Source organism: Canis lupus, chromosome 9 (genome assembly GCF_003254725.2).
Source record: "Canis lupus dingo isolate Sandy chromosome 9, ASM325472v2, whole genome shotgun sequence".
NCBI lineage: Eukaryota > Metazoa > Chordata > Mammalia > Carnivora > Canidae > Canis > Canis lupus.
The window spans coordinates 37,152,488-37,165,377 of NC_064251.1; the positions used below are offsets into that span (position 1 = coordinate 37,152,488).

General features: G+C 38.5%; 1 long non-coding RNA gene across 2 annotated transcripts in view; it reads right to left on the reverse strand.

The window, feature by feature from the left end:
* The window catches only part of LOC112654958 (uncharacterized), a 45,442-nt gene that overhangs the window by 25,364 nt on the left and 7,188 nt on the right, over positions 1 to 12,890 (reverse strand). For both annotated transcript variants that reach the window (XR_003133483.3, XR_003133484.3), the window contains exon 2: positions 7,610 to 7,718. This is a non-coding gene — a long non-coding RNA (uncharacterized LOC112654958). The remainder of the gene's footprint in view (positions 1 to 7,609; positions 7,719 to 12,890) is intronic.

The window sequence follows — 12,890 nt, forward strand, 5'->3', positions numbered from 1 at the left end:
GGATTTGAAAGACTACAGAGGCACCTAGGTGGCTCAGTCTGTTAACTATCTGCCTTCGGCTCAGGTCATGATCCCAGAGTCCTGAGATCGAGCCCCAAGTCAGCCTCCCTGCTCAGTGGAGAAAACCTGCTTCTCCCTCTCCTTCTGCTGCTCCCCCTGCTTGTGTTTTTTCTCTCTCTCTCTCTGGGTCAAATAAATAATTAAAAAAAAAAAAAAAAGACTGAGTACAAAAGAATATAAAAGATGTCCTTAGTAATTTTCTTTTTTTTTTTTTTTTGAGAATTTTACTTTCCTCTTTTTTTAAAAGATTTTATTTACCTATTCATGAGAGACACAAAGAGAGGCAGAGAGAGAGGCAGAGACAGGAGAAGTAGGCTCCATTCAAGGAGCCCAATATGGGACTCAATCCCGGGACTCCAGGATCACGCCCTGAGCTGAAGGCAGACGCTCAACCATTGAGCCACCCAGGTGTCCCTCCTTAGTAATTTTCTTCATTGATTCTATGTTGAAATGATAATATTTTAGATATATCGGTTTTAAAAAAAAAACTTTTTTTTAAGAGATTTTATTTATCTATTCATGAGAGACACAGAGAGAGAGAGGCAGAAACGCAGAGGGAGAAGCAGAGACACAGGCAGAGGGAGAAGCAGGCTCCCTCCCTGTGGGGAGTCCAAAACAAGACTCCATCCGGGCACTCAGGGATCCTGCCCTAAGCCCCTAAGCCGAAGGCAGATGCTCAACCACTCAGCCACCCACACAGGCATCCCCGGGTTAAAAAAAATATTTAAAAATAATTCCACATGTTTCTTTTTACTGTTGGCTATCGGAAAATTTCAGTTAAGGTATGTGGCTCATTACATTTGCATTACATTTCTATTAGACAGTGCTAATTCAGACAATTCTTTGTTCTCTTCAATGCTTACTCTTTCTGGTCCTTTAACACTAGGATTTTTTTTTTAAGTCTTTTTATTTATTTATTCATGAGACACACAGAGAGGAGAGAGAGAGAGGCAGAGATACAGGCAGAGGGAGAAGCAGGCTCCATGCAGGGAGCCCGACGTGGGGCTTGATCCCGGGTCTCCATGATCAGGCCCTGGGCTAAAGGCGGCACTAAACTGCTGAGCCACCCTGGCTGCCCCAACACTAGGATTTTGCCAAGAGACTAGATCTGATAAACTATTGTCTAAATTGTTAATAAGTGACTTAGTAAATTTGTTTCAATTGAAACCTATTTCAATCTGCTGTCCACATATGAAAGAGTAACTAATAGAAGGAATTTTCTGACATCTTGACAGCCAGGTGGTGAGACACCTTTGGTTAAGCAGATCTTCTTAACCCTTCTTGGCTTCTACTGATCTCCAGCCACATCTGTGGCTTCAGCACAGGAAATGATAGGACCCGCAGGCAAAAGAATTCATTCCCTTTTCTCAGGCTTAAGTTTTTTTTACCATAACACAGACATGTTAAAAAAGAAAAACCAAATTAATGTTGAACTACAAGACACCCGTTTTAAACGCCTTTAAGTTACCCTTTCATGAATGTCACAATCTTTTTTTTAGGTAGGTCAAAGGAATTTTTAAAAATATTTTTTATTTTAATAAATTTTTATGTTTTAATCTCTCTAGTGAACATTTGGGGCTTGAACTCACAACCCTGAGGTCACATGTTCTTCCAACTTAGCCAGCCAGGTGCCCCTCAAAGTAATCAGCATGGAGCCTGACTCAGGGCTCGATCTTAGGACCCTGAGATCACAACCTGAGATGAAATGAAGAGTCAAATCCTTAACCAACTAAGTACCCAGGCATCCCACTATTGAGATTTTCATTTCTGTGATCATATTTTCAATTTCCAAGACTTTTTATTGCTCTTTAAAATTTAGAGTTTAGGACAGCCCTGGTGGCTCAGCGGTTTGGTGCCTGCCTTCGGCCCACGGCATGATCCTGGAGACCCGTGGATTGAGTCCTTGCTTCTCCCTCTGCCTGTGCCTCTGCCTCTCTCTCTCTCTCTCTGTGTCTCTCATGAATAAATAAATTTAAAATCTTTTTAAAAAAATAAATAAATAAAATAAAATTTAGAGTTTAAATTCCCTTTTCAAATCACACCTTATCCAAAAAATAAAAATAATTAAAATTGCACTTCATTCTTGTTTTTTAGACGAAATGTTTCTGAAGCTATGAGAACTAGTTTTTGCTTGTTTTCTTCTTCTGTATCATATAGGTTTCCTTCAAGTTGCTTTTTCTGTTTGTTTCTAGTTACTGTGTTTTTATTTATTTATTTGGGAGAGGCAGAAGGAGAGGGAGAGAGAAAGCCAAGCCAACTATGTGCTGGGTGCAGAGCCCAACAAGAGGCTCAATACACAATCCAATCCAAAACCAAAAGTGGAATGCTTAACCAACTGTACCACCCAGGTGCCCCTAGTTACTATGGTTTTGTTTTTGTTTTTTTATTTTTATGTTTTAAAAGATTTTATTTATTCTTTCATTCATGAGAGACACAGAGAAAGAGGCAGAGACTTAGGCAGAGGGAGAAGCAGGCTCTCTGCGGGGAGCCTGATGTGGGACTTGATCCCAGGACCTCAGGATCATGACCTGAACTGAAGATAGACATTCAACCACTGAGCCATCCAGGTGCTCCTCAAACTACCTTTTTAACTAGAAGTCAGGAATATTTAAATATTATTTAGTAAAAAATAATAATAATAAAAAGGAGATGTTGAATTGGCCAAGGTGGTAAACAAATTACACACAATTTCCTGTATCTCCAACTTTCTGATGAATTGATTCAAGAATTATAAAAAGAAAATTTTTGTTTTGCTTCTGAAAACTAAAGAGAAACCCCTTTCCCACCTTAGTCTTGAAGGAATTTCCATGGAGTTGAATCAGATGAAAGATTTGGAGCAAACAACTATATAGAGGACTTTTTTAAAGTTTGGAATTATCTCATTTGGAGATAAAAAAGAAGGCTTGTGCATTGAGAATTTCCCAAAGATTACCTCTATTTGGGGAAAAATATAAGCTGGTGTTGTCTTTATTTTAGGTTACTAAATGATAATCCAGATCTAGATATATATTATTCATTCAATTCAACAAATACTTATTGAGCACCTGCTATATGCTGGGTACTGTTCTAGTCACTAGAAAGAGAACAATGAATAAAACACACAGAAATCCCTACCCTTATGGAACTTTATTTCAGCAGGAGAAGAGACAATAAACAACTCACATAATAATTACTAGTATATGAAACATGTTAGAAGACTATAAGTGTTATGGGAAATAATAAAGCAGAGAAAGGAGAGGATCCGGAGTAACTGCGTTGGAAGGCTAGTCACATTATTTAGGGTGATCAGTGAAATCAGGGCCTCATTGAAATGTATTATTTGAGTAAAGACTTGAAGGCAAGAAAGTTAATAGTAAAGTTATCTGTGGGAAGAGTGTTCCAGGCAGAGAAAGCAGAGGAGCAAAATGACCACTATGGTTGGAATAGAATGAGGAAGAAAGCAGTAGAAGACCAGGTCAGAGAGGTGAGATAGGGTGGGGGGAACTGCAAATCCAGTGGAGTCTTGTTAGCTATTGTAAAGACTTTTGTTTTTACTTTGAGTGGAATGGGGAGCCATTGCAGGGTTTTGAGTAGAGAAATGGCAAGAGCGAATGCAGTGAGTTCACTTTAGGAAACTATCTTAGTGTCCAGAGGAGAGATGATGGTGGCTTAGACCAGGGTGGTAGCAATAGATATAGTGATAAATGATCAGATTTTACATATATTTTGAAGGTAGAAACAGCCAGATTTCCTGGTGGGTAGGATATAGAGTGTGAGAAAGAAGGGAATCAAAGATGATTCCAAGTGAATCCTGATGACTTTTCTATATTTCAAAGATAATAAGAAACTCCTAAGTTTCTATGCATTCTCATATGCAACAGTAGATTGCATTCCAAATGCAATCTCTATTCCAAAATGACAATGGAACAGTGTTAACTGTTCTAAGGGAAAAAGATCATGATTCTAAGCTGCTACACCTAGCTCTCCCTGAAGTGGCAAATTACTTTGGCAGTCAGAGAGATTAGCTGGCTGAGATCCAACTAATTTAGGCAACCACAACAGAGAAAATAATTTTTAAAAAAATGCTCTGCACAATAGTCAAAGGACATCAATGAAATACCTAAAGCCCCCACCACCTCCTTTGCTTTCTCACCTGGGAGGGTCTTCTCTTGCAGATCTGTTCCGTGACCATGAATCACACCAATGGTAAAAGCCTGCCAGCAGAATGCTGCAGCCTTGTAATGAGAGGCCTAGCTCAATCGAAACTGAACAGCTTAGTGACTGGCACAAGTTCTGCAAACCATCTATCAATACAGATTTTTTTTTCCTTAATAAAAAAAGAAACATAAAAATCTAAAAAAAAAACAAAAAAACAAAAAACCCAATCCACAAAGCATGATATATAAGAAACAGTGATAAGGAAAGAACTGACAAGCTAACAAACATAAACACTGTTGATAAAGAGATTTTAAAGTTTAATGCAATTCCCCAGAAAAGATTCTTAAAATAGGGCAGCCCTGGTGGCGCAGCGGTTTGGCGCCGCCTGCAGCCCGGGGTCTGATCCCGGAGACCTGGGATCGAGTTCCGCGTCGGGCTCCCTGCATGGAGCCTGCTTCTCCCTCTGCCTGTGTCTCTGCCTCTCTCTCTGTGTCTCTATGAATAAATAAATAAAATCTTTAAAAAAAGAAAAGATTCTTAAAATAGAAAACAAAGTAAGAGGGCAGCTCACGTGGCTCAGCGATTTAGCGCTGCCTTCAGCCCAGGGCATGGTCCTGGAGTCCCAGGATCAAGTCACACAAGTCACACATGGGGTTCTCTGCATGGAGCCTGCTTCTCCCTCTGCCTGTGTCTCTGCGCCTCTCTCTCTCTCTGTGTGTGTCTCTCATGAATAAATAAATAAAATATTAAAAAAAATTAATGGCAATCTTGAACTGAATCACAATAAAAGTGGAAGTAGGGTATAAGACAGGGGAGAATAAAATCCTGCTAAAAGTATCCTCTGTAATATGCAATAGGAAAAACTTTCTTCAACAAATTGTGTTGGGAAATTTGGACAGCAACAAGCAAAAGAATGAAACTAGACCACTTTCTTACACCATACACAAAAATAAACTCAAAATGGATTAAAGACCTAAATGTGAGACCTGAAACCATAAAAATCCTAGAAGAAAGCACAGGCAGTAACTTCTTTGACATCAGCTATAGCACCTTTTATCTAGACATGTCTCCTGAGGCAAGGGAAATGAAAGCAAAAAAAAAACCGCCCAAAAAAACAAACAAAAAAAAACTACTAGGACTTCATCAAAATAAAAGGCTTCTGCACAGTAAAGTAAAAGGATTCTGCACAGTAAAGAAAACAATCAACAAAACTAAAAGACAACCTAATGAATGGGAGAATATATTTGCAAATGACATATCTGATAAAGGATTAGTATCCAAAGTATATAAGAAAACTTAAAAAAAAAAAGAAAGAAAACTTATACAACTCAACACCAAAAATCCCCATATAATCCAATTAAAAAGTGGGCAGAAGATATGAACAGACATTTCTCCAAAGACGACATCCAAGTGGCTAATAGACACATGAAAAGATGCTCAATATCATTGATCAACTGCACAGCTGTCAGAATGGCTAAAATTGAAAACATAAGAAACAATAAGAGTTAACAAGGATGTGGAGAAAAAGGAACCATCATGCACAATTGGTGGGAATGTAAACTGTGTAAAACAATATGGTGATTCCTGAAGAAATTAAAAATAGAATCACCATAGGATCCAGTAATTCTACTACTGGACATTTACCCAAAGAATACAAAAACACAAATTTGAAAAGATAGATGCACCCCTATGTTTACTGCAGCATTTTTTTACCAAAAAAAATAGCCAAATTATGAAAGCAGCTCAAGCATCCATTGATAGATGGATAGACAAAGAAGAGGTGGTATATATAATGGAATATTAGCTATAAAAAAAGAATGAAATCTTATTTGCAACAACATGGATAGATCTAGAAGGTATAATGCTAAGTGAAATAAGTTAGTCAAAGACAAATACCATATGATTTCACTCATATGCAGAATTTAAGAAACAGAATTAACAAAGAAAAAAGAAACAAACAAAAAAAAAACAGATTCTTACACATAGAGAACAAACTGGTGGTTACCAGAGGGGAGGTATGTGTATGTGGTGAAATAGGTGAAGGAGATTAAGAGTACACTTATGATAAGCCTGAAGTAATGTATAGAATTGTTAAATCACTATATTGTACACCTGAGAACCAATAAAACACTGTACATAAATTATACCAGAATTTTTTATAAATTTAAAAATAAGTAAATAATTTTTTTAAAAGACAAGATTAGTACAAGACATGCATAGAAGGAAGGTCATGTGAAGACACAGGGAAAAGGTGGACATTGTAAGCCAAGATGAGAGGCTTCGGAAGAAATCAACTCTGTTTACATATTGATCTGAGACTTCTAGCCTCCAGAATTGTGAGAAAAATAAATTCCTATTGTTAAGCCAATAAATAAAATAAAATAAAATAAAATAAAATAAAATAAAATAATAAAATAAAATAAAATAAAAAATTGTAAGGGAACAAAATTATAGAGAATGTATCGTGATGGTCATAAAAAATATTGGTTCATATTATAACTATTAACAATGGGTAACCATATTCATATTATAACTATTAACAATGGGTAACCACCAGTAAAAGAGGAAAAAGATTTATTTATTTCTAAGTATTTATGTATTTGACAGAGAGAGAGCGAGCACCAGAGAGACAGAACAAGTATGAGTCAGGGGCAGAGGGAGAAGGAGAAGCAGACTCCCCACTGAGCAGGGAGCCAGACAGTGGGGACCTGAGCCCAAGGCAGATACAAACTGATTGAGCCACCTAGGTGCCTCGAGAAAAAGGACTTAAACAGAAATTGAAAATCCAAATGGCCACAGGGTTGGAGAAGTAACATAGAAGTGGGCAGTCTTACTTTTTTTTTTTTTTTTTTTGAAACATGGCTGTATTATTTAGCTCAGGCCACCATAACAATACTATAGATTGGTTGGGTCAAACAACAGAAATTTATTTTCTCACAATTCCAGAGGCTAGAAGTCTGAAAACAGGATGCTAGCATAATCTGGTTCTGATGAGAGCTCTCTTCTGGCTTACAGATGGTTGCCTTCTTGCTATGTCCTTACACAGAACAGAGAGAGAACAAGACCTCTGGTATCATTTCTTATAAAGGCACTAATCCCATCAGGAATGTCCCACCCTCATGGCTTCCTCTAAACCTAATTATTGCCCAAAGGCCCCATCTCCAAATACCATTACTTTGGGGGTTAGTACTTTAACATATGTATGGTGGCAGGGAACACAATTCAGTCCAGGGCAATGGCCATCTTAGGTTTTTAATAAAAATGATCACCCCATTGGAACAGAGGCATATTCTACCATAAGAAAACAAGAGTGCAAGCAAAGATTATAAATATAAACTGAAATTTACTTTCCACTTTGGAAAAAAAAAAAACACAAAATGATGGGGACTATGGTGAACCAGAAGGCACATACCTCCACTGGGTAGCCAACCACTATATAGTTCCAGATGATTGTTGCCGTGTGAGACTAGCAGTCCCTTATAGATCTTCTTTTAAGTGTGGCTAGACAGGTATCTGAATTTCTGGATAAAATAAACATAATTTTAAATATCAGATTAAAAAGTTTTAAATACTCTATATGAGACCAAAACAGAAACAAAAACAAAAACAAAAGACCCAGCCATGTCTGTGGGCCAAATACAAGCTATCAATTTGTAACCACCTATGTATGACTTCAAAATTACTAACGAGCAAGAAAGCAAGATACATAGAATGCATAAGCCAAATAGCAAGAATAAGAATAAATGTATGATTAAGCACAATTAAAGTAAATGTAAATTCTCCTATTCATAGACAGTCATGGTGAGAAAAGAAAAAAATTTACATTTGAATCACAGCAGAAAAAGAGAATTTCTCTTTCCCAATAGTGTCAACCAAAGTTCCAGAATTGTTTGCCATTAGCCTTCCTGGTCTATCATCACTGACCAACCCTGAGTCTTGTGCTAGTCCTTGGAGCTGAAGGGTGATGGGGTCAGTCCCATCTGAAACACGTGGACTTAAAGTGAGCCAAATATACACCTAAAATAATATAACTAAAAAAGTTTGAAAATAGAGACATTTTATATCAAAAGATATGTTAACAGAAGAAAGCTATTGTGGCTAAAATGATTGGCTCATGTAACTGGAAGGCTAAAGTTAAGGTGGGGTTTATGGCTATTTCTGTAACTCAATAAGTTTATCAAAGACCTACTTTTTTTGGTCTAAGTAATTTGCCCCTTGCAATATTACATTCATCCTAAAATTGGCTTTCTGTATGCTAACAGGTTGGTTGCTAGTTATATAATCTGAATATAGGTTTTCATGCTTGTGGGTAAGTGGAAGAGAGTTGCTCACCGAACTGTTTAAAAAAAAAAAAAAAAGAAAGGAAGCCTGTCCATTTGGTTGATCTAGTAACATGCCTGCTCCTAAACTAAGAGAGTTTATCTGGGAATGCCATCTTCTCATTAGCTTCAGTTTGGATTCCTAATCTTATATTAGTTATCTATTGCCACTTAACAAATTACCCTAAAACTTTGTGGCTTAAAGCCACAACAAATATTTATTATCTCTCAAGGTTTCTATGGATCAGGAGCAGCATAGCTGAGCAGTGCTGGAAATCCAGAACCAGGATTTCCCATGAAGATTTGGTCAAGATGTCAGGTAGAGCTGTAGTCTTCTGAAAGCTCAACTGAGACTGGAGGGATCCCCTTTCAAGGACTCACATGGCTGATGCCTCAGTTCCTCTCTTCAGGGTCCATTTTACAAGGTTATATGAGTTATTTTCACAACATGGTGACTGGCTTACCCCAGAATGAATAATTATAGAATGCCAAGCGGAAGCTATGTCCTTGGAAGTCACACAGCATCATTTCCAATATATTCTAGTTGTTACATTTGAGTCACAGCAGAGAAAGAGAATTTCTCTTTCCCAATAGTGTCAACCAAAGTTCCAGAATTGTTTGCCATTAGTCTTCCTGGTCTATCATCACTGACCAACCCTGAGTCTTGTGCTAGTCCTTGGAGCTGAAGGGTGATAGGGTCAGTCCCATCTGAAACACATGGACTTAAAGTGAGGGAGAGAGAGTTCTCCAAGGGAAAATCAGGGTATTATTATCAGAAAAAGAAGAAATTGATACTGAACAAGCAAAAATAAAAGATTTCCACTATAGTGCCCATGTATTAATTGAAATTGTTACAGGAAGTGTGCATTATATCCTTAAAAAAATTTAAAAACACAAAAAGTTTAAGGATAATAATAGTGATTATCTCTACATGGTAGGATTACAGTAAAATTTTCCCTAGTATTCTCTGTATTCCAAACTTCCTTTCATAGGTATTTATTACTTTTATAATTAGAAAATAACAGTAACTATGATTGTATAAAAGGTAAAATTCACCACTCTAAGAAAGGAAATAGGGTGCAGTACTTCAAAAACAACAGATTTTTTTTAAAAAGATTTATTTATTTATTTATTCATGATAGACAGAGAGAGAGAAGAGAGGCAGAGACACAGGAGGAGGGAGAAGCAGGCTCCATGCTGGGAGCCCGACGCGGGACTCGATCCCAGGACCTAGGATTGCGCCCTGGGCCAAAGGCAGGCGCCAAACCGCTGAGCCACCCAGGGATCCCCAAAAACAACAGATTAAAAAAAATCGATGTTTTTTAAAAAAAATATATATATATATTTTTAATTTATGATAGTCACACAGAGAGAGAGAGAGAGAGAGAGAGAGAGAGAGAGAGGCAGAGACACAGGCAGAGGGAGAAGCAGGCTCCATGCACCGGGAACCCGATGTGGGATTCGATCCCGGGTCTCCAGGATCGCGCCCTGGGCCAAAGGCAGGCGCCAAACCGCTGCGCCACCCAGGGATCCCCTAAAAATATACTTTATTTATTTGAGAGAGAGAGTGTGCACGAGAAGGGAGGAAGGGCAGAGGGAGAGGGAGCAGACCCACTGAGCAGGGAGTCCAACTTGGGCTCAATCCCCAGACCCAGAGATCATGACCTGAGCCAAAGGCCAATGCTTAACTGACTGAGCCACCTACGCACCCTTCCATTATATTTTCTAATTTGTTCTTATTATTATATAGGAAAATCCTTGCCACTACTGGCAGGAATATAAATTAGTAGAGTATAAAGTACTTAGAAAGAAGTTTGGTCTTCAAAAATGATTGTATCTTTCCAAACAGCTGGAACTATGAGAAGGAAGGTAAGAGCATCAGAAGTTATAAGTAAGCAGGAAAATGAAAAAGATTGTTTTCTTTTTTCTTGTTATTTACTTGAAAGACAATGTTTAAAACAAAACAAAACAAAAAAGTAAGGTGGGGTTTATAACAAATGTAGAAGGAAAATATATGACAACAATCATACAAAATACAGGAGGGCAGGTAAGTTTATTTGTAAATTTTTATTCGTCGTCAAGTTATTTCATTGTGAAGGAGGAAGCATCATAAATAGGGGCTTTCTAATTAGAAAGTAGGAAGTGGGAAAAGATACAGTATTGACTCTACATAGACTGTAATAAGTTAAGAATACATATTATTAGCATTACAGAAAACACTGAAAAAATAAATGTATAGCTAAGAAGTTAATGGGAAATGAAATATTTAAAAATAATAATTATTCCATTTATATAAAATTCAAAAACAGATAAAACTAGTCAATAATCTTAGAATCATATCAGTGGTTGCCTGGGGTGGGGCATTTAAGGAGGCTGACTGCAAAGGGGCAGAGTACTTCTGGAGAGGTGGAAATGTACACCTTGATTGGGGTAGTGGTTAGATACATTTGTACATTTGTCCAAAGTCATCAACTTGTTCACTTAAAATGTGCACCTTTATATAAATTATATCTTTAAAAAGTAGATTATTTTTTAAAAGGTTTTATTTATTAATTCATGAGAGACACAGAGAGAAAGAGAGGCAGAGACACAGGCAGAGGGAGAAGCAGGCTCCATGCAGGAGCCCAACATGGGACACAATCCCAGGTCTTCAGGATCACGCCCTTCGCCAGAGGCAGCGCTAAACCGCTGAGCCACCCAGGCTGCCCACAGAAAATAGATTAAAGATAGTATTGGGGCACCTGGTGGCTCAGTCGATTATCTGCCTTCAGCTCAGGTCATGATCACAGGATCCTGGGTTTAAGCCCCACACTGGGCTCCCCTCTCAGCGGGGAGTCTCCTTCTCCTCTCCATCTGCCCCACACACCCATTCATGCTCTCTCTGTATTATTCTTTCCCTCTCTCTCTCTCTTAAAACACATAAATAAAATCTTTTTTTTTTAATGGTATTGTATCTTTGACCCAGGAATATGCTTGGTAAATTCAATACATATCTGTAGTTTTTGCTTGCCAGATATCCCTGACCTCATTTTTTGGTACTATCACCTGATTTATCTTTTTTTAGGTAACCACCCCTTTTCTACTTGATATAGCCTTGGTAACCAGTCAATTATATTGCCTCGTACTCCCCTGGCCAAAGGTAAACATAACCCAAGCTAGCTAATCAGACTCTCTGTCCCTGACATTTGAATCTTGAGTCATGTTAATCTAAGAACTAAAAAAGGTTAGATCTGTTATCTGGCTAATGATCAGCATCCTATTTTTTTTTTTTTTTAAGATTTTATCTATTGGGCAGCCCGGGTGGCTCAGCAGTTTAGTGCCACCTTCCACCCATGGCGTGATCCTGGAGGCCCAGGATCGAGTCCCACATAGGGCTCCCTGCATGGAGCCTGCTTCTCCCTCTGCATCTGTCTCTCTCTGTGTCTCTCATGAAATATAAATAAAATCTTTAAAAAAAAAGATTTTATCTATTTATTCATGAAAGACACACACAGAGAGAGAGGCAGAGACACAGAGAGAAGCAGGCTCCATACAGGAAGCGTGACATAGGACTCGATCCCGGGTCTCCAGGATCAGGCCCTGGGCTGGAGGCCGTGCTAAACCGCTGAGTCACCCAGGCTGCTCATCAGCATCCTATTTAGATCTTTGCCATGGTCTGTGCCCATCACTGCTGTACTTTTCTCCTTTTGCATTTCAGAGGTTCTTTTTTTCCTTTTTCAGAGAGAGAGAGAGACAGAGAGAGTGCGCACACACACAGATGAGTGTGTGCACCTGAACAGAGATGAAGGAGAGGCAGAGAGAGATGGAGAGAGAATCTGAAGCAGGTTCCATATCCAGCATGGAGCTTGACCTGGGGCTCAATCTCACAACCTTGAGGTCATGACTGGAACAGAAATCAAGAGTTGGCCACCTAACCAACTGAGCCACTCAGGTACCCCTGGATCTCAGTGGTTCTTAAAGAGACAAATTTCTCTCTCTTCCCTCATGGGCACTCTCTGGTACTTTGGAATTATCAGCCCCTGTGACAGGTTGCCAGTGGCTCTGGGAGGCCATGTAAGGCTCTTGGGCACAAATTATTCTGAGAAATTCTTGGGCTGCTCAAAGCCCTTCATAGATGCTGGTTACCCTCAGGTAATTAAAGAAAGTTATTCTACCACTCCCATATCATGCTGCGGGAGCCCTGTGATGTTGTCTTAGGCTCACTTGCCTGAGCCTATCAGGCAACCATTCCTACTATGCATTCTTACTGCTTTTCTTATTTATTTATTTATTTATTTATTTATTTATTTATTTATTTATTTATTTATTATTTATGAGAGACACACAGAGAGGCAGAGACATAGGCAGAGGGAGAAGTAGGCTCCCCAGAGGGAA